We start from the raw sequence: 23128 nt of genomic DNA, 5'->3' as shown, positions 1-23128 counted from the left end.
AAAAAAAAAGCGCCCTGTAAAATTTTGGAACAGCTTCTTGAGGAACTGAAGCTAATTCAATTAAATGCGAGCCACAGTAGCGAGAGAGCAAAGTTCTCACATCAGCACAACCACGGCTAGGCCTACTCGGTATGCTCGGCAACGCACGGGAAATACATGGGAACAGGCAGTCGAAGCGATCAAGATAAAAGAAAAAAAAAGCACTGGCAGTGAGCAGCGACGTTGTTACGGAAGCGGAAGCTCAGCAAATAATATAGCCTCGATCCAGGGTCAGTTTAGTCGAGGAGCAGGCCGCAAGACCGGCACTGGTTTTAAGGCAATCAAAGAAAAAAAGTAAACAAAGAAGATGGCGGTGACACCACTCAAAATGTGTGGCAGTTGGCCCGACTGACGCTTGGAATGTCCGAAAAATCGAATAGCCCTCCCTAGAGTGTCCGAAATTTTGAGCCACGTAATACATTGACTTTTTAAGGTTTGTCCTTGGGCTGGGAAAAAGTTCGAATAATCAAGCATATCCGAAAAATTGAGTATCCGAAAAATCAGTCGTCGGCTGTATATGCTACTGAAATATTCAGTGTAAATTTTATGCAGCATTTCATATACAGTGCGGTCCACTTATAACAATAATGAGAAAATTGGAAAATTTCATCGTTATAGCCATCATCATCATCAGCAGCCTGACTATTCGCCGCGAGATCGACCTAGAGGTGGCGCCACCGTCACTCCGGGAGTGTGGATCGGCAGCCGGCGGTGCTCGCAGAAGGTCTGCACGCTGCGTAGGTCTGCTTCCGAGTTTACGGCGGGTTTGTTGGCGATGAAAACGTGTCTTCTGCAGTATTTCTGCAATATTGCAGAAACAAAATCCAAGGATTTCGCCAATGCAGCAGAAGCAGAGCGGATTTTAGGAAAATAAAGCACGCAACCACCAGACTTCTAGATTTACTTTGCACGTTTCTTGCGCTGTACCGCGCTCACGCGCCTAATACTTGGGCCTGCCTAATGACAGCTTTGTTTTTCTTATCGACTTTTAAACAGTTTGCGCGTGTCTCACGCGAGTGAGACCGGCGAATTTAGTGTCAAGCCCCCGCAGATACCTGCAGTACTTTAGATTGAATCGAGAAGGCCTGGTTCATTATATCGTACTTGACTCTAGGATTAAGCAGGTTAAATATAGCACTGGCAGCGAGTGCACATCAACTCTGGCTCAGACAACCACGCACAAGTATTCCCCAAAAATGAGATCATGCTGACACTATACAGGAAACCTCGCCGCACAGGAAAGCTGATTGTTCACGCGTACAGCGCTGAGTGAATTGAATTTGCCGAGATGCTTTTTGCGGCCACTGTCATAGAATGTGATAGTGTATTACTGCATGCGCCACTAACTGTAAATGATTTCCTGAAACCAAGGAAAGTATAAGGGATTTCTGATGTGTGTGATGTTAATATATAACGGTAAATTAGTAGCGTAATTATTTTGTTTTGCAATGCCAATAAATTTCACCGTGTGAGAGAACTCTTACACACTTGACAGAATTTACAATAATCAGCGATTTATTTTCAGTAACGTTAAAGTGCAAGCTACGAATTACTCGCTGCGAAGGCATCGTTATAAACTGCGCATGAGCACTGTCATGTTCTGGGGAGCAATTTTACAGGCTGAAAACTTTATCGCTAATTATTTAGCAGTGCCTAAATCTTATGCGAAGTAAAATATTAGGGTTGCTTCCAAAACAGATGCCAGATATAAAATCATTCCGAAAGAAATGGAGGTCATCTTATCATGCGACTATAAAGATTTATTTATTCCCGAACTAAACACTGATATTTAAGCCCGCACGAAGCTGTTTTACTCCCCTTGTCAGAAATGACGAGAGTGCTCGGAAGACAGCACTTGGACCACAAGGGATTATAATGATTAAAATAGCTACCAGTGAAGTACATTATTCTAGGTGTATTAGGTAATATTTAGAGTAACAATTAGGTGCAGGGCGAAATATGTTTCCCAAACATTCGAGCATTTCTCTAAAGCAAAATGTGCTCACTAAAACTTTTACCGATGCACAGAAGCCTTCAACAACAACAAAAAAACAAAAAGAAAATAAATGCATATTGGCCCGGGTTTAACGCATGCAAGCGGCATCGGCTATGACGGATGATTGCAGAGGCTGGTTTTGGTGTCGTTTTTTTTTTTTTTTCATTATTAACACCACATTTACCGTGGGATTGTTTATTGGGCAGTCAAATCCCAAAGCAGAGAAGCGCCTTTCGAAACGGTTGTGATCGAATCCCCCGTTCTCGAAATCAGCAGTCGAGCGCCCTTACCATTGAGACACCACGACAGAGGTTTAAAAGCAAAAACAAACAAAAAAAAAGTACTCACACAACTCTATCGTGAATACAGAAGGCATAGTAGGCATAGAGTGGTCTGTTCAAACTTTCTGCGGTGGCATATGTTTTAGTAGCTAAGTAGCTATTCCAAACAGAAACGGGAATATGCGATTTCTGAGCGTTTGCATTAACTTTTATTGACGGCAGCGACCTGTTTTGCTTTGACATGGCGGTAACGACAGTACCACCTCGTTTAAGACCTTGCATGCCAAAGGATCTCAAGCACCGAAGACCGCGATGGATGATATGTGCTTATCCAAGCATGACATGCTCAATACGGACGAGTACTTTTTTTTTTTTAATGAAGCGTGGGGTTATTGACTGTTCATATTTATTTTGCAAGAGGCATATAGGTAAACAAAAGCTCACAGGAACTGCGAAACAAACAAAAACACTCCTGTACATGCCGCATGCGCGCGTAAATCACTGCGGGCTGGCACGCGACGCGAAAACGCGTCCACACTGAGTAGGTTTCGCCGCTGAGCCGCACGGTGGCGACTGCTCGATCTCGAGGCCAATACCTACTGCAGGGCAAAGGCCTCTCCCATATTTCTCCACTTAACCCGGTTCTGTGCTAGCTGCATCCACTTGACCCCTGCGAATGTCTTAACGTCATCCGCCCACCTAACTTTCTGCCGCCTCCTGCTACGCTTTCTTTCCCTTGGAATCCAGTTTGTTACCCTAAGCGATCATCAGTTATCCTCTCTTCGCACTACATGTCCTACCCATGCCCATTTCTTATAGCCGATTATCGTTATATCTAGACTGACAAAAAAGAAGTAAAAACAGGGGTGGAAGTGCTGCTCCAGTTGCTCCATTCTGCTCCATTCTGCTCCAAAATGCAATATTGCTCCAAAACTGCTCCGAACTGGCTGTTTTGATGTTCTGCCATCAAATTTAGTAGAACATGCGAACAATATCAAAGTGGCAAAGGTATAACGCGTCTTGCACTGGGCTTAATACAAATGAAGTTTTTGTAAGGGAAGGAAACAACGTTCCATTCTTCATTTCTCGTACTCCCTGAGCTCCATAGTGCTCTCTCAAACAAATTCATACAGGTACCTCGGCATCGAAATAACAACCAACCTAACTTGGGCTGACCACATCACCAAACTATGTGCTAGTGCTTCCAAATCACTCGGATTCATCAGGAGATCACTTTCCATGTCCACCGCAGCCACCAGACAACTAGCATAAGAAACGTACATTCGGACTAAACTAGAATACGCCTCAACAATTTGGAATCCTCACCAGACCTACTTGATGGATTCACTAGAAGCCATTCAGAATCGGGCAGCATGCTTCATCACCTCACAGTATAAATCGCATTTCAGCATCACAGTCTTGAAATCATCTCTCGGTCTCAAATCATTAGCTTTCCGCAGGAAAATTTCTATTCTTTGTCATTTTCACAAACTGTACTTTAACTTTCCAGCACTTCGAAAAAACCTTCTACAAGCTCCGGTACGATCATCTCGCCGTTTATTTAACTCTTTGAGCATACAGCGTTTGCACGGCTCCACCAATTCTTTCAATAAATCCTTCCTTCCCAATGCGATAGAAAGCTGGAATAACCTCCCCGAATACATTGTCATTGAGGCTAATCTTTCTAGATTCAGACAGCTCCTAATCGACTATCTCAATGAAAAATAATCTTCCTGTACCTTATGTCAGCTACCAAGCCCTGCAAACTGACCAGCCGGTTTTACTTCCATAGCTGTTATTTGAATTTTTATATTTTTGCCACTCTGCCATGACTTATCTGAATTTGTTACTCTTGTCTTTCTTCATCTTGTTTTACCTGCTGTTTCTATTTTGTTTTTATCTTATTTTGTTATTTTCTATATATATACTTTTCTTTCTATACTTCTATATTACTTTTATATTTATGATCATGTATAACTGCTGAACAACCCTGTACCCCCCCCCCCCCCCTTATGTAATGTCCCGAACGGGACCTTTAAGGGGTAATAAATGATGATTCACAAGTAAATTTAGTATGAGCCACCGGCGACTTGAGTTAATTGCAAAAACAAATGCACTGTGCATGTGATGTAGCACTTCACCTCCTCTCAGCCTTTTGCCAGGGTAGAGAAGTGAGATCAGCAAGTGAAGCAGGTAGCGCAAACTACTGTGAGCCGTTAGGAAGGAAACTTTTTCGGCTACAAAAACTGCATTAGTTATTCTAATGGTTCTGTTGTGAAAACAAGCAGGTACTTCATCATCGGGCCTCTTTGTCACTGGCCTACAGCAAACAAAACATACTTGAAGCGCTGTGGGTTGGTACGCCAAAGCTTTCAATCACTAGGAAGCTTCTCTAGAGTGTTGGAAAGGCATACGGGGTCTATCGCCAAAATATTAAAAGTGAGCCCAAGCATCGCTGAAGCAAAGAATGATGAACTATTGGCAGGAGGCAGTAAAGTAAAAAAGCTGTGCAATGGAAAGTCTACCCTTCAGTGCCATTTATATATCCCAAAGCTGCTCCAAAATGCCCGAGCCCGCTTCCACTCCTGTAGACTGCCACCATATTTACAAACGGACAAGATAATCGAGGTCGTGCTGCCTGTGATCCCACGGTAGGCAAAAAGCACGGGCGCCAAGCTTTTTTAGGCGAGTTATTGTGGTCTGAAGGTGCTTTTTTGGCAGATGAAATATCAATGTGCTCAGGGATTTATCAGCCCAAGCATAAGATCAAAAAGGATCGTGTAATACCCCGTATAGAGAAGTTCGCAGAAGTCAAGTGAATGCAGCTAGCACAGGATCGGGTTAATTGGAGGAATACGGGAGAGGCCTTTGCCTTGCAGTGGGTAGTCAGGCTGATGATGAATACCCCATATGTGGGGGCTTTGAAGTGTATTCTAAATAAAGAAAATAAAATAGTATGCACAAGGTAGGAGTGGAAATGTCATGCCCATTAATCTGAACTCCAAATTAGTATCGCTGCTAGAGCGCATCGAAGTGCTAAACTCTACATTCGAGTAGAGTCTAAACAAATGCATTAGGTCAGATGCGCTTCAGAACTGAACATATAGTTCAGTTCTGAAGCGCACCAGCGAGCATTGCCGTTTGTTTTGTCAGAGATGAATGCGAAGTTGAAAAGGCATTGAACCTGCATAAAAAAGAATCAGATTGGAGATTTTGTATTTCAAAAAAAGAAAACTGCAATTATCAAAGGCATTTGACCTTGGAAACATGCTCCAAAACATAATTAATATGCTCCAAAACAACTGTCATTTTGTTGCTCCAAAGCTGCTCCAAAACGCTGGAGCCTGCTTCCACCCCTGTAACAGAAGACAAAAAGCGCACAGCCACATATTTTCCCATGCATATAGGCTTGCCCATTTACCAGTGATGAGTAAATCGAGTTTAACAATTCTAATCATCGTAAAGAGTGCTATACATCAATAGCCGTAAAATAACTTAAGCATATTTAAAAAAAGCCGGAAAGTTGAGCAGCAGTGGGAACTTGACAATTGCTGTGAATATGGCTTCCAGTAGTGTGTTCGCTGGCGGCAGTGCTTTTTGTGTGCACGAAATCAGCAACTTGGATAAACTGCAGGACATCCCCAGCTGTGTTGAGCATTAAAATTGTAGATTGTGAATGGCTATATTTTTTCATGAGGCTTCTAACCTTGACACCCTGCCAGAAATCCCGACGAATCTCGAGAGCTATCACGCCGTCTTCCACGGACGTGCAGTCAGCGATGACGATACGGCTGCTCTCCAACAGGCTGCGATTGCGATGGTGATAGCACTCATTTCTTAACTGGGCACAATGGCCCTCGCAGATTTCTCCAGGCTGGTTCGTTTTTGAGTTTTCATGTCATTCCCTTCTTAGTATATTATTTTTTATCAAACATTCAGACAGATTTTCGTGGTAAACATCTACCGGGCGGCGATAAAGCTATCATTGTATCCAATTTACTACCGATAATCGATCGTTACATCTGGTTTATTTTTACATAGGGGCGATGGAAAAACTGACAAATCCCAAGAATTTGATGGTTATATCTGGTATCATTATAAGTGGACTGCACTGTAATGGTTGTTTTTTTGTACAGGAGAGACCTGCATGAAACCTAGTGGAGCTCTGCTGAATACATAAACTCTTGTTTGTTTGGCCTTCGAGGGACCAGAAAAAAATGTTCTAGTTAACGAAAACCTTGAGGCTTGAAAAAACTGCCAAAAACCTTTTGCGTCACAGTAGTTGAGCACCTGCATATTGGTTGTCTGCATATGAGGTGAAATTGAAGAGAAAAGTTTGCCCAATTTAGTCAAATGCTTTGTGTGCACTGTTGGGAAGGTCCCTCATCACAAAAGAGCCCCATCGGGATTTGAGGATGGTTCACTGCACAGTCCTCGCATTGCGGTGAAACTGCTGCCAATGCAAAAAATTTTAGCGCATTCTGTAACTTTAATATTCAGAAAATTCCGAATAACAATAATTTTTTAATCAAATACAGATCAAATAACAAAGTTACTCAATTTGCATTTCAACATTCGCACACTCCTACTCTTAAAGGGGTCATGGCAGCTAACATTTGAGCATAAACTGATTACAGTCGAACCCGGATATATCGAACCCGGATATTTCGAATTTTGGAAATCTCTTGTAAAAGTATGGGAAAGTTGCGTCGTATATCGAACTCAATTTCACCGGTCGTTCGATATATTGAACTCCGCACCACGCATTGGACGGTACGCCTCCCCTAAAGACGATCGCATCATCTCGGCCGTTTGCCGCGTGACGTGTTCAAGCCACGCGCAGAAAGAATGAGAAGGCACAGCTCGGCGACATCTGGTCTAGGGCAGCGCCGCACCCTTCCCCCAAAGGCGCGCACATCTGCGGTGATGGCTGCCGCGCTAGCACGTGACGTTTGCAAGTCGTGTGTGAAGGAACGAGAGGGAACCAATGCAGCGATGGTGTTCGGGAGAGGGGAAAAACGCTGTAGAGCGAAGCACAAGGACGTGCCCACTCTTCTGCTGAGCTTTATCGCTCCCCTTCCTCTCTCTTTCGCGGTGTTCATTCGCAGCGGCACGCACTACACATGCGCAGACAAGCCAGCTCAGCCCGTTGCACACGCTTCTCCAGTGTCTGTTGTGAACGCTCTGCGTGCGGCGGCTGGCGTGCGATCAGCGTCTCGTGTTGTCGTGCTGAACGCGCGTAAGCTACGGCGGCCGCGGACACTAAAAAATGGCAGATCTTTATTTTTTTTTTTTTTTTTTTTTTTGCAAGAGTCGTTTATCCTTGCTGTCGGGCTGAACGTATGCTATGGCGGCTGCTGAGGTTAAGAAGCGGCTTTTTTTTTTTTTTTTTTTTTTTGCGAGAGTTCTTGTCGGGCTGAACGTGTGGCGCAGCGTAAGCTATGGTGGCTGCGGACTTTAAGAAGCGGCAGTCTTTTTTTTTTTTTTTTTTTTTGCGAGAGTCGTTTATTCTTGCATCTATGAATCAACGAAAGCACGCGGTCGGCTGCAGTCATGCCACCGGCTTTCAGCATTGTTCGCTCCAAACGGCATTTGCAGCTGTCACGCTTGGCAATGATTTTGTAGCAGTGGTCTACACCCGCCCCACCCCAAGCGCGGCACGATAAATCGAACCATGGCTTGTGCAATCAAGCCATTACGCGGGCACTCTGCCAAGTTCGCTCCCTGCCACCACAGGATCTATGAAAAGTGTAGTTAAAAGATAAACACGTTGTGATGTTATCACTGCGCAGCATATGGCTCGCTGCCAATAAATGAGCTGTGGATGCGACGGTCAAAACGGAGGAAAGCGCCACCGAATGCTTTTTTTTTTCAAATTCTCAGGGGCGAAAATGGGGAGTAGGTTCATTATGCGAGTGGGTTGACTACGCGACAAATACCGTATCATTTTTCACAATCGCAAGTGGCTTCTCAAGCCGATCTCTGTATATCGAATTATCTCTGTATCGAACTATTTCACAATCCCTTTCAAGTTGGATATATCCGGGTTCGACTGTATTGCATTTCACTCCACACACATTAAATAATAAATCCCCGAATTTTGGACTCATTCCGTGCAGTAGATAGTTCTAAAATGAATTTTTACTATTAATGTCGAAGTCAGCTTTCTGGTCTGGCAACCATTAGCCGCTGACATCACAACGAAATCTCATCCCCATGTCATCTGCTATTCGCGGTGTCGGCTGCGCTCTAGCATGCACGCCGCGGATGGTGGTCACTGAGAGTTTTTTTTTTTTTCTTCAGCAAGAATATTTTATTCACATATCTTTTTTTCCTTTACAAGCCTTTACACCTGCGACCTTAGTGACTCTGAGACTTGTTTTGGGTTTTGTCTAGAGATTGTCGAGAAGACCGAAATCAATGGCCTTATGCGGTATTTTTTAAGCATGCAATCAGAAGCATATTATTCTTATTTTATGTGTTTAGCGAAAAAACGCTCCTAGCTATAAGAAGGCGCATATCCAACGTTTCTTTCCTCCGTGTGCGCAGCAAAAAGGAAGAGAGGTTAGCGTTCTGTTGCTGATTGCTGAGATATTGCCCGTCGCTCTTTCGGTCCAAAACTAAGAGGAAATCCCAAAAAAGCATATGTTGACGCGAAAGCATACCTTACGACATTAGAGAAGCAGACAAAACTTTTTAACGAAGTGGTATGCCTTGGCATGGTTTTATATGCATGTTAGACTTAATTATTTTTGGCTGGTAAAGTAATTTTTTTTGTTTACAAAATTATGTTTAGTCATGGCCACGGACAGAGCACGAAAGCATGCGCCGCCACCGCCTTTTTAGTCCCATTATCGCAAAATCCAACGCAATTCGAATGCGCTTCATTGCCCGCACCGAACAAGAGCCTCTCATATGGCACTATCTCCGCGTCTCGCCTTCCCTGTAGCTGCGCACGCGACTGCGACCGATTCTTGAGCCAAATGACGTCTCGTGAGTGCTTCAGCGTAAACACAGTAAACATACAGGATTGCACCGATTCGTGGATTACGACTGTGTCCTAGCATGTTCGTTTACCCACCAGCGGCGCCGACAACTGCCGGCTAGCGCTCCCCAGACAGGGTCACATTACGCTTCTCGCTCAATGTGAACGCGTTTTGTCGTCGATTTGTGGTTACTACTGCCAGAACTACTCTTCATGGCCACATGTAAACACTAAAGCTTGTGAATGCGCGCTCTGTAATCGCCGAAACTCTAGACCTGAACCCCGTATACTCGTGCTAGGCCTACTTGTTGCGGAACGGGGTGGTAGTTTGCGCCGACCAACATTTCTGGCCAACGTCATTACTGATGAGAAGGGGGAACATATAAATTGTAGCCACTTGTTTTCCTTTTTCTAACATAGTTAAGCTACAGACAAGTGCAGCTGAGCTGCTCAAGTCGTTCACTCATCAGGTGTCAAGTTCTCGCTTTGAGGCGGTCGCGGTCCGACCAAAACAGATCGAGTGACTGTCCGCTGATCAGTTCTGTCGGTGTCGCGGTGCCGAAAATCCCACACTACGGTGATGGGCGGTGATAGGCAACCGTTGGTGGGCTAGTGTCGTTGTCGGTGTAATGCGACAAATTGTGCGTCGATAAGCTATGGAACTTATCTGACTGTGACCGTGCTTTATGCTGAAGAAAACATGCCTTGCTCTACATTGCTTTCGTGCGGTAACGCATCTTCATCGAGCACTTCTGTTTGAGGGATGACCATTGTGGCAACCGTCCACAAGAGAGAGACGTGTCATTTGGTATTGCAGCCTGTTTTGCAGACGACGCTCCGCTGTGTATACTTTGTGATGTCACACGAGCATTTCAAAATGGCGGTCGCTCTCGGTGGGAGGAGCTTCTCGATTCCGATTTCTATCGCATTTTTTTGTTATATGGGTCGCTCGCTAGGCACTAAAACTTTGCGTGTAGAATCACAGACCTGTAATTTATTCACATAAGTACAAAATGGCAATACACCGACCGACCCTGTCATCGCTCCCTTTAACCATAGCTGACTAAGTACTTGAGAGAAGAGTGGCTGTGACTTTACGCTGGGGCTTCCTCCTGCCACAGGATGTAGCCTGCTCTTTGTGTATTAAGAGGGGAGAGGCAACCCTTTAGTACCTGCTTTTCTATTTCTCCAGATATTTTGATGAAATTTTCAGGGTAGGTTCATAGTACAGTAAAATCTCGGTGATAGGAACCTGGTTGATACGAATTTTGGTATGATATGAATTCGCGAAATTCCCTGGCCAGAGTTCATTGTGTACAATGTGCAAAATTTGGGATGGTCCGAGCACTCTCCCGCGCCACTATGGATGATATAAACACTCGAACTGTGACTGCAACCTTGAGCACTGCGCACTGCCCACACATTGTTGACTCCGTGATCACCAGCCGTGCTGTATGTACGCATCACGAGCAGTTTGCGGTGACGTGTGGTCCGCGCCTCGCCGATGTCGGCATTTTCTGTCGGGCTTAGGCCGCGAAAAGCTTTCAGCGGCGCATGGCCCACAAACCGCAGACGTCACAACTGCCATGGCTGGCAGCATACGCTGCGGGAACGCACGGACTGGACATCGCTGGCTCCGCGCTCGCGACCTGCGAGCAGTTTGCGGCGCCGCGCGGCCGCATGTCGCCATCTCCAGTTATGCTGTACACGTGGCGAGAAGTATGCGGAGGTGGGCGGACCGCACGTCGCCGGCATCATGACCGTTTTCCACTCCGCGAAAGGTTTGCTGCAGTGCGCGGCCATGAATAGTAGTCGGCAGCGGGCACGCACGGGCCGCACATCATAGACTTCGCGACTGCTAGTCGCGCTGTACGCATCGCAAGCAGTCTGTGGCACTGCGCGGCTGCACGTCGCCATCTCTTGTTGTGCTGTACGCGAAGTGAGAAGTCTGCGGGGAGGCACTGAGGCCGTGTGTCGTCAATGTCGCGATCGCCTGTCACGCTGTGTGCGCCGCGAGTGGCGAGCTGTGACAGCGCGATCGTAACAAACCTTCTCGGACGTAAACAGATATTCGTGACTGCCTTCCCTATGCTTCTGCATACTTATTTTCGTTTGTTTTGATGATACGAATGTTTTGATGATACGAATTCTTTCGCGACCTCATGAGATTTGTATCACCGAGATTCTACTGTAAAAACATTGAAGAACTACCATGTTTCTTGGAGCTGCGCTCACTGGCTTTCAAGTTAAAGGAGTGTATCAAAGGGGTTTAGTAGGTGCCTTGGGACAGGTCTGGAGATAATACAGTAGAAAGTCGAGGTAGTTGGTCAGACGATATAATGCACCACGCGGCAGAGTAGGCGACGACACACAGGAGAGGCACACAAACATACATACACATAAACAAGGACAATGCTGCACTGACAACTGATTAATTGAACACAAGCATCCTCTTCCTTCTCCACTTCTAAGCACACACATCACTTCTTCTTTGACGGTCCTCCCAATGATCTAAAAAGTGCAAGCAAAGCAGCAATGGGGGCTAGTTGGTTTATCATTTCAAGAATTTTCGCGCTACGATATACACAGATACACAAGAAGGCAGGAACCACGTACACAGGACAAGCGCGCACTGACAACTAAGGTTTATGAGATAACAGGGTTACATTTAAAACAGTCCACACGCACTCTCTGATACAAGAAATCTCGCAAACTCACTGAGCAGGCAGTGTCACATCCCTACGCACCTACGCTCCTTTATTATCTTTACCTCATGATTAGTTAGCACGACTGATGGCATGCTTACGCACTTGTCTTCTAAAGCTTTCCATATCTGAAACGCTTCTATTATTTCTCTTTCTTTTCTTTCTTTTGAAAGAAAACTGCCTGCCTTGGAAGAATGTATTGATCAGTTTGGTGCCGTCAAGTTCCAGAATGAGTCTTGTATTAGCGTCTCTGGTTTTCTAAAATTGCTAGAAAAATACCTTAGTTCATTATAGTTGTAAAGTTTGGTTCAAAATGGTACATACAAAAGAGTGGTATTAGCATAGGATCTTGCATTGCGCTGGTCATTTCTGATATTTACATGGCAAAAGGGAATCGGACTTTAAAATCAAGTTTGGCACAATTTGATTTACTGTAGGCGTTTAGATGTGTAGATGGTTTCTTGCTCTGCTTCCCTGTTGTGAAAGCAAATCGCCTAACCGTGGACATGTTTTAGATGCCTTTCGTGGTGTTTTCGCCGGGCCGGATTTCACTTTTGAACTTCCAAAGATTCTTAGACTGAGAAGCACACGTTTTCGACGTACCTGACGAAATTGTCGAAAAACTTATTAAGCTATCATTCCGCGCATTCCAAAATAGTGAAAAAAAAGTTTAGCATTTAATAGTTTTTCGCAATGCATTAAGAAATCATGTTTTCATCAAGTAGAGCGTAGCCTCACGAGACAAGTTGATAGGCTACGGACGAGTGGATACCCTGAAGCGCTTTTAACATCTGTTGCAGAAAATCACCTACAAATTTTGGGTGACAGCAAAAGGATGCAGAAAAATAATTTAGGGCAAGCTAGTAATGTGGTCGCCATTCCGTATGTACATAATGTATTAGAAAGTAGCTAGTAGGTATGATGTCCACCTCATGCTCACCGCTCCGAGAAAGTTAATAAGCCTGTGCCATAAAATGACTAAAGATCGGAAAGACAGAGTCAACACATTGGAAATTGCGCACAAAGAAAGATTTGTTGAGTGTGCATTGTGTATAACATTCTCTTATCATGTGGAATGAGATACCATAGGTCAGACAGGCAGGTTAAAGGAACAGTGTAATGATATAGGTAAAATCAATAACCCTGGAAACCCCATTGCGCAAAACACAAATGCAAGCCAGAATTTGAAGGCCGTTCAAAAGAAAGAGAAATAATAGAAGCGTTTCAGATATGGGAAGCTGGAGAAGACAATTGCGTAAGCACGCCATCAGTCATGCTGACTGTTCATGAGATAACAAAGGAGCGCAGGCGCGTAGGGATGTGACACTGCCTGTTCAGTCAGAGAGGGCGTGTGGACTGTTTTAAATGTAACCCTGTTATCTCATAACCTTAGTTGTCAGTGCACGCTTGTCCTGTGTACGTGGTTCCTGCTTTCTTGTGTATCTGTGTATATCGTAGCGCAAAAATTCTTGAAATCTAAAAAGTCTTTCTCTTTCTTCGATAGGAGAACAAAAGACATGCTAATGCAGTCATCACCAGCTAAAGATATCTCCCAGGTTTCCAAAATCTCTCGTTAATCTGTTCTTGTTCTTCCTCAAAACTGCTAGTTTACATGCGTACACATTCACATGTGTGCGCATGTAAATGGGATGGGCAATAGATCGACATGCAACGCAGCGCATCGAACAAGATATTCTGAGTGCATCCAAGGTATCGCATTTTTTTGTCCTGTGGAAAGAATTACATCAGCCAGACCGGAAGATGCATAAATGATAGGATTAGAGAATATGCCTCTACGATTTTGGATAAGTCCGGGACTAATCTTGCGTTACACTGCAAAGACTGCACTTCATATGAAAAAGGAATGTCTCCAGCAGAACTTAATAAAGTAGCAGTTTTGAGGAAGAACAAGGACAGATTAACGAGAGAGATTTTGGAAGCCTGGGAGATATCTTTAGCTGGTGATGACTGCGTTAGCTTGCCTTCTGTTCTCCTATAGAAGAAAGAGAAAGACTTTTTAGATCATTGGGAGGACCGTCAAAGAGAAGTGGTGTGTGTGCTTAGAAGGGGAGAAGGAAGAGGATGTTGGTGTTCAATTAATCAGTTGTCAGTGCAGCATTGTCTTTGTTTATGTGTGTGTGTGTTTGTGTGCCTCTCCTGTATGTCATCGCCTACTCTGCTGCGTGGTGCATCATGAGGTCTGGAGAATTCGAAAAAAAAATGCTGATACTGTGAAATTCATGATAGTCAATCTTGGATAGTTACCCAGGGCAAGACAAGGCCCTTTTGGTGCATAGCACTACTAGCCATAATCACGAATTTCTGCGATGTCTGTCCGAAGCTGCTCACTCTCTCTCTCTCTTCGTGAACTTGAAGTGGAAAAAGAAGTTGGCGACGCGCATCACACATCGGAGGTAGAGCGGCCACACAGCTGCAACAGAAGCCGCTTTCTCTCTGTCTGTCTCTCCGTGACCTTGAAGAGGAGGAAGAGAGGGTGGCGACGCCCGCATCACGGGGCTTAGCAATGAGGGGGCAGAGTGGCTGCACATATGCACCCAGTCAGAGAGTGGGGTATGTCACAGTTGTGGACGTCAGAGCCGTCACCGGGCAGCATTGTACAAGCGTGTGTTACTCCAGACTGAGCAGTTGTATGTCGCCCACGCGTCCTCAACTTGGGCATCTCTCCCCTCGCATCAGTCACTCCTCAGGCTTCACGGACAGCAGATGTGTACGTGCGGTGCTCCCTGGACCTCGGCTCCGAGCCGCTCGCCACGTTTTGAAGCAGCTTGTGCTTACCTCCGCTGCTTAACTGGCACTCGCCTTCAACCGCATTTTTCTGTTCTTGGATTACCTTTTTTCTCCCTGGAGACCTTCTTTCACTGCTCAGAATGTTTTGATGCTGAGACTCTGGAGCACCTGTTTTGCTCATGCCTTACATTCTCCTCAGATCTCTCTTTCTCTTCCCCTATGATCCCATTCCAGACCTTGGGTGCAGAGCAGTGCATTCCAAAGAGGGATGCAATACATTATGCGTATTTTCATTCATTTGTAATAAGAACCCTTGAAGATGGTGTAAGGAAAGCTGAGGGCATGGCTGTGCCGTTCGTTTGCTTTGCGTCGCAATGGATGAAGCCGGGCCATCTGGCACTGCGGCGCAGGTTTGCTATGCTAGATGTGCTGAAGTACAACAGTTACAAAGATGGCGGGAACAGGAGTCTACTGATTCTGATATTGCAGCTTAACAACGCAAGAACCTAGAAGCACAAAGAATGAGGAAACTTGCCGAGCGTGCTCAGGAAATGGTTCAACACACTAAATGTCATCGTGAAATAGATGCCAAAGTGAAGAGAAACAAACATGCAGTAGAAACTCCAGGGCAATGGGCTTCAAGACGGGAAAGCGGCTCAAGAAGGATCAAGCTGCGACAGGGATATTTGAACGGGACTTTTTTGCTATACACCTACTTCGCATTTGATTAACTATGCAAATCGACTCTAATTTTTTTCTAACTTTTTTTGCTGAAACATTTTGTCACAGATCCAAAATTAATGTTACTAATTAGACCAGCATTCCCAAATTTTAATTATTTAATAATAATTCCAGATGCAATATCTTGAAAAAATTGGATTGTCTTGGCTTCAGACATTTATTGACGTATGGAATAAAAGGAACCCAAGGAAAATCTGGTAAGAGGCTCCCCAGGTATGGCTGTCCTAAGGAGCCACACTAGGCAAAAAATTGATTCTGAGAAAACAGCCCTGGAACATTGATGAACGCCAACCTTTTTATTGCCAAGCTATCTAAATGAAATATCTAGGGTATGCTCACAGCATTAACATTGAATAACTACTAAGTTTCATACTTTTTTCATACTAAGTTTCATACTACTAAGTTTCATAACTACTAAGCCCCTTCATGAATCACTGCCTTGTCATGGCAGAGGGGCTTGCGAAACTCTTTGAAGTCGTGAGCTCTGCTGTGTAGGGGCTCCCATGACAGACAGGTCATGGCAGACAGTTCTGACAAAATGTGATCCTCTGGAATATCCCCTTGGAATATCGGAATATAAATATCCCCTTGAAAATCCCATGTAAAAGTATAGGAAAGCCGCATCATATATCGAACTCAATTTCACCGGTCGTTCGATATATTGAACTCCGCACCACGCACTGGAAAGTGTGCCTTCCCTAAAGACGATCGCATTACCCTTGGCAGTTTGCCGCGTGACGTTTTCAAGCCACGCGCTGAAGGAATGAGGGGACAGTTCGGCGATGGCTGGTCTGGGCAGCGGCGTGCCCATTCCCCAAAGGCGCGCGTGCATCTGCAGTTATGCTTTCCCGCGCGCCAGTACATGGCGTTTGCAAGACATGTGCGTGGGTGTACCCATTCTTTTGCTGAGCTATCTCTTTCCTTCAGCACGCGCTTACGCATGCGTCAAGCCAACTAATCCCGCCCGTTTTCAGACAGACGTCAGACGCTTTCTCCAGCGTGTGTTGCGAACACTCTGCGTGCGGCGGCTGATGTGGCTATGGCACCTGCGGACGTTAAGAAGCGGCAGGTCTCTCCCTCTCTCTTTGTGCTTTTTTTTTTTTGTTTTCGCAAGAGTCATCTATTCTTGTCGCTGTGCTGTACGTGGGGCGTAGCGTAAGATATGGCCGGCTACGGACGTTAAAAAGCGGCAGGTTCTTTTTTTTTTTTTTTTAGGGGGGGGGGGTGGGGGGGGAGTCGTTTATCCTTGCACGTATGAATCAACGAAAGCACGTGGTCAGCTGCGATCATGACACCCACCCCAAGTGCGGCATGATAAATGGAACCAGGCTTGTGCAATCAAGCCATCACGGGCACTCTGCCAAGTTCGCTCCCCGCCACCGCAGGAGCTATCAAAACATAAACAGATAAACGCGCCGCCCTGCGCCGTTATTGCTGCGTAGCATTTTGGCACGCTGCCAAGAAATGAGCTGTGGATGAGACGACCGAAACGGAGTGGCGCGCGCCATCGACATGCAGCGAAAACGCTCGGGATTTCTGCCGCGGCGACACAGAAACCTTGTTCCGAGCTGCCGCGGTGGCTCGAGCGGCGAGAGAGACGCAGTTCCAGCAAGTTGGAAATTTTTCGCTCTGCCGCTGCCGCTCGTAGCTGAGATCACTCAATCGCTTTCATGTGAGCAAGCTGGCCTTAAGGCTTTTTTTTTTTTTCTTTTTCAAAATTCTCGGGTTCAAAAGTGAAGGGTGGGTTCATTATGTGAGTGAGTTGATTACACAACAAATACGGTATCATTTTTTCGCATCATAAGTGCCGTCAAAAGCCGATTTCTGTATATCGAATTATCAATATATCGAACTATTTCGCGATCCCCTTCGATATATCCGGGTTTGACATTATTCTTATCAGGATACAACTATGTATTGAGGTATAAGCCTGGTGGACAGATTCCTCACGCTGATGGCCTCAGTCGGCTGCCCCTGCCAGTGAGGGAGGCTAATGTTGAATGCCCTCCAGAAGTTTTCATGCTCCAGGGTTGTTATCCAAAAGTGCTATCAGCATCAGTCGTGGCAGCGGCCACTAACAAAGACCCATGTTTGGTACAGTTGCGAGAAGCTTTGTGGACGGGTAGAGGGCCTCCCTTGGGAGAGCCTTGGAAAGCATTTGAAGCTAGGTTCCCAGAATTGAGTGTCCAGAGTAACTGCATTTTATTAGGGAACAGAGTGGTGATTCCTGCATCGCTACAGGCTGAAATACTGCATCTTCTACACGAAAGTCATCCCGGGATCTAAAAAATGAAAGCTGTTGCCCGCAGTCATGTTTGGTGGCCGGGACTGGACAGAGACATTACGGCAGCGGTCCAGGCATGCCGGGTTTGTCAGGAGAACCAGTGGATGCCTAAGCCAGCGCCTGTTAGGCCATGGCCATTCCCTGAGAAGCCGTGGTCTCATTTGCATGTGGATTTCGCCGGTCCGGTGCGGAATGTGTGCTTTTTCATTGTGGGGGATGCATTTTCGAAATGGATAGAGGTCTATCCAGTGACGACTCCGTCCGCAGCAGTGACAATCCAGAGTCTGAGACAGATTTTTGCAGGTAAGGGCTTGCCAGACGTCGTCGTGTCAGACAATGGCCCGGCGTTTGTGTGTGAGGACTTCAAGGTATTTTTAAAGAAGAACGGCATCCAACAGGTACTGGTGCCACCGTACCACCCAGCATCCAAAGGCGCAGCGGAGCGGGCCGTGCAGACCATCAAGCAGAAACTGAAGAAGGCCGGATCGGGAGATATTCATACACAGCTAGCTAGAATCCTGCTAACATATAGGACCACACCGCACGAGGTAACTGGATGCTGTCCTGCTGAGCTGTTACTGGGCAGGAAGCGGAAAACAGCCCTTGACTTACTTCGACCGGATCTCCAGAAGGCAGTCATGGTGAAGGAGCTACACGAAAATGTTCGCAGGAACCGGATGTCAGTTAGGGTGACTAACCTGGAGCCAGGAAAACAGGTATTCGTGCGGAATTTCCGACCAGGGTCGAGTTGGGTGCCAGCGGCGGTGGAGTCGGACGAAGGGTTTGCAGCAGTGGTCAAACTTCCGGATGGCCGCGTGTGAACGAGGCACTACGATCATGTACGAGCAGCACCGCACGCGGTTTTCCCGAGCACTTTGGCTGACAACGTCGTTGCTGGGGAAGAGGATGTACTGTCACCTGACACTACGACTGCTACTGCTGCTGGAGACATCGCCTCAGGTCATTCTGAGGAAAATGCGAACACACCGCATGAGTCTTCCTGTGCGGACGCTGGCGCCTTGGGGTGTACCGGAACAACGCAGCCAACACCCCTTCGTCGCAGCAGCCGAACCCAGAGGGCTGTGGTGCGATATTCGCCATAGACTTTTTTTGTTGTGGTTCATTCTGTTCATGAACTTTTATTGTGCATGTCCCTTTCCTGTAAAGAGGGGAGGGATGTTGTATACTGACAACCTGCCAATCCGGCATGGGACGCTTGTTAAACAGCTATTAATAAATGTGTTGCGGCCGGCCAAGACAGTCGGGCGCCAGCACTAGAACAGCTGACTTGTCGTATCATTCTTGTGGACGTGACACTTTCCAATGACGCTGGGATATTTTAGCTAAAATAATTGATAAATACATCTTGGTGCTTTTCAAAAACTGCATTATTGTTATCGATGCCGGCCGCTGAAAATACTTTAAGGTTGTCAATAATTTTAGCAACACCGTCAGAGTGGACCACCACGGGATACATTGGCAAATATTTGTAACCGCGAAAGATAGGAAGCTCAACGACAGACGAAGTAGAAAAGCAATTTGAAAACATATCATTTAGGGCACTCGCGCATTTATTATCAGGTACTGGTTCATTATCTAAGTCTGTTAATGTAATACGCACAGTTTCATTGGGGTTAATAATCTTCCAAAATATTTTGGGATTCTGCAGTAATGTAGTAGGTAGTGTGTTCTCAGCAAAATATTTTTTAGCTCTCCTTACAGCGGAAATATATTCGTCGTTTGCTTTACGATACAATTCCCAGCGGGTCTGATTATGAGATTATTTAGCCATACGATAAAAGCGTTTTTTTTCTGTTTGAAAGTCATCTTATGTGCGAGTTATACCATGGCGCATCTGGGTTATACGATATGGTTCGAGTCGAAATAAAGCGATTAGTAAGCTCCTCAACCTTGGTTTTGAATAAATCCCAGTTTGCCTCAACAGAGCGCTCTTGAAAAGTATCTAAGAATGATGTTAAGAAAGAGTGCAAGTGCATATTAATTTGGTCGAAATCAGCCTGCTTATAGTTGCGCAATAGTTTTGTTGTCTTGTGTCTTTTTTGCACAGGGATAGTGACGCTAAAGTTTAATACAACGTGATCACTTAAGTTTGGCAAGTAGGTCAGTTGAGAACACAGTTTGGGACATGTGCACAAAATCAGGCCTAATATGTTAGCTGTTGTTTGTGTGACCAGGTAGGTTTAGTAACAATCTGGGTAAAGCTGAATGATGAACACAAATCAAGAAATTCGTGACACGTTCGGGAGGAAAAATGTGCAGTTGAGGTCCAGTCAATGCCAGGGTAATTGAAATCGCCCAGTAAGAACACAGGGGCAGAGGGATATCATGATATAATGTTGTTAATATTGTCGTGAAGTTCAATGATAAATGCCGGTGACGCATTGGGGGAACGGTAGCAAACGCCTATTATAATCTGACGGTGAGCCAGGTTCACAGACACCCAAACGACTTCTAGGTTTGTCGTAATATTAAGCGCGAGCGATTCCAAATGTTTTTTGATAGCTATGAGAACACCTCCGCCTTGCCTTTCCTGTCTATCAAATCTGTAAAAATGAAATTAGTTAGCTGAGTCGAGGATTTCACTGTCTCTGATGTTCCCATGCAGCCATGTTTCAGTCAACACAATAATATCAGCGGAGCATGAATCGATAAGAGGGGAAAGTTCTGTGTGCTATTTGACAATGCTTCTAATGTTAGTGAATACGACCGATGCATGCGTTGATTGTTGCGTGTGGCCACATCCCCTCTGGATTCCCTAATCAGATGATACTTCGGTTGTTAGTGCAGGGCCTGGCGGTGTCAAATTATTAATCTGAAGTTGCGGACTGGTAGAGACGACTTCGTAAATGTTGTCAGCAACAGGATTATACATGTAGCATTTGTTGGAAATGAAAAGCTTGCTGTACTTGAGTCGGTAATGTGGGGATGGTGACTGTAGTTTAGCGAAGCCGGTTAGTTTTTTCTGAGCAAGACGGGTGGCTGGTGAAAAGTCTTCTGTCACACTAATATTCTTTTCTTTTAGTTTTGAGGCGGACTGAAAAATTTTTTCTTTAGTTTTATAACTAGCGAATTTAACTATGACATGACGACAGTGCGAGAGTAAATACTGACCTAATCTATGAGCTCGGTCGATATCAGTCGATGACAGATGGTGATCAAGACAGGTTGCTAGCAACTTTGAAACTTTGTCTTCAGTTTCCGCCCATATGTTTCTAGGCCGTTTGGTATTCCGTGCAAGAATATGTTTATTGTGCCGGCTCCTATCTTCAAGCTCGTCGATACGAGCCTGCAACAACTGGTTTTGTTTGCGAAGTTCATCGATAGAACGGGTTGGGTACTGTTTATGGCTTTCAAGCGTTTGCAACCTAGTTTCCACAGCTTCTAGCCTGCTGCCAATATTTGCAAGTGAGGCTTCAATGTTGTGTTGTCCAAGCCGCATTTCATCCATGCCCTTCTTTATTACCTCGTTACTAGCCTGAACTGTGGTAGTCTGAAGTTGCAGGTCGCGAAGTAGGCGTAGAATGTTGAGGTTGTGATCCGTTTGCGTTAATGGTGTTTCAGTGCGGCTCTGTCGACTGTCTCGTCTTGCTCAGTCGAACATATGGGGTCAGACTGTTTATTGTGAGCGGTATGAGAGCAGGTTTCGGGACCGGAGGACCAGGATTTTCTTCCACATCTCCCACCCACAACAAAAGTGCAGCATTGTGAAAACACTCGTTTACAATGCATACTAAAACCCGTGGGCACGGGAACAGCAATAAAAAACAAAGATCACTCCTTTTTGCATACAAGGAAATGCAATTACACACCTGAAGCACGAAGAAAGGTGCTTTGTCAGCCGATGCGTACGCCATGCTGCGCCCGTGCCCACTGGAGTGGCTTAGATGTTGCCGGACATTTATAGCTGGCGCTGCTGTTGATGTCGATGACCATGGTGATGGCATGAAGACTGGATGCATTTCAGCGATTGGTGGCTCTCCGATGGCTTCCGTTCCTTGTGTAGCGTTTGCACGCTGCCCAGTTGACAGGCCTCGGTACAAAGGTCCCCAATGACGGTGCCGCGCTGGACAACACCGTACGACAGGAACGAAAACAGGACCTGAAGCACGAAGAAAGGTGGTTTGTCAGCCGATGCGTACGCCATGCTGCACCCGTGCCCACTTTAGCGGCTCCGATGTTGCCGGACATTTATAGCTGAGTTCTCGATTGAGAAAGGAGTGAGACAAGGCTGCATACATTCACCCTGCCTATTTAACCTATATGCTGACTGCATCATTAGGAAAGCCGGGCTGGACGAGTCTTCAGCTGGAGTGAAGATTGCTGGGAAATGTATCAACAACCTTAGATATGCGGATGATACCACTTTAATGGCAGAAAGTGAAGCAGAACTCAAAAGACTTCTGATGCGCGTACAAGAAGAGAGTGAGATGTTTGGGCTTAAACTGAACATTAAAAAGATAAAGATCATGGCGTCTTGCCCTATCAAGTCCTGGAGCATCAATGGACAAGAAGTGGAAGCTGTGACAGATTTTTTGTTCTTGGGCTCCAAGATTACCTCGGAAGGAGACTGCAGCCATGAAATTAGGAGACACCTGCTTCTGGGAAAGAGAGCCATGACTAGTCTTGACCGCCTAGTAAAGAGCAGAGTCATCAGACTGCCAACCAAGATCCGTATAACTCGTGCTATGGTCTTTTCAGTCGTGATGTATGGATGCGAGAGTTGGACTGTGAAGAAGGCTGACCGCCGAAGAATTGACGCGTTTGAATTGTGGTGCTGGTGAAGACTCTTGAGAGTTGGTGCTGGCGAAGACTCTTGAGAGTTCCTTGGACTGCCAGAAGATCAAATCAGTCGATATTGTCAACCATAAACACTGACTGCTCATTGGAGGGTCAAATTCTAAAATTAATGCTCAGCTACTTTGGTCATCTAATGAGGAGAGAGGAGTTGCTGGAGAAAGCTTTGATGTTGGGAAAGTTTGAGGGTTACCGGAGAAGGGGTGAGCAGTGAACGCGATTGTTAGATGGCACCCTCGAGGTGCTGCAGATGAAGTTATGTGATATTAGGAAGATAGTGGGAGACCAGAAAGTGTGGCGTGATATGGTCCATAGGGTCACGAAGAGCCGGACACGACTGAACGACTGAAAACTGGACAAGTTGTAAGGGTTCATATTTAACCAGCCAAAGGACGAGACACAGGGAAGAAGAAGACAGGACAAGGCTGGACTAGCAACTGAATGTTTATTGAACGAAAGAAAACAATGAAGGCTTGTTCTGAGAAGCGCGCGCATAACCCAACCGTTGAAATGGCAGAAAATGAAAAGAAAATT

General features: G+C 45.6%; 1 protein-coding gene across 5 annotated transcripts in view; it reads left to right on the top strand.

The window, feature by feature from the left end:
• The window catches only part of LOC146175281 (uncharacterized protein CG43867), a 429718-nt gene that overhangs the window by 257429 nt on the left and 149161 nt on the right, over nucleotides 1-23128 (top strand). The window lies entirely within an intron of this gene.

Source organism: Amblyomma maculatum, chromosome 11 (genome assembly GCF_055883805.1).
Source record: "Amblyomma maculatum isolate TAMU_Amacu chromosome 11, ASM5588380v1, whole genome shotgun sequence".
In the NCBI taxonomy this organism is placed as follows: Eukaryota; Metazoa; Arthropoda; class Arachnida; order Ixodida; family Ixodidae; genus Amblyomma; species Amblyomma maculatum.
The sequence above is the reverse complement of the archived record's forward strand: the minus strand, read 5'-3'. Positions and strand labels throughout refer to the sequence as shown.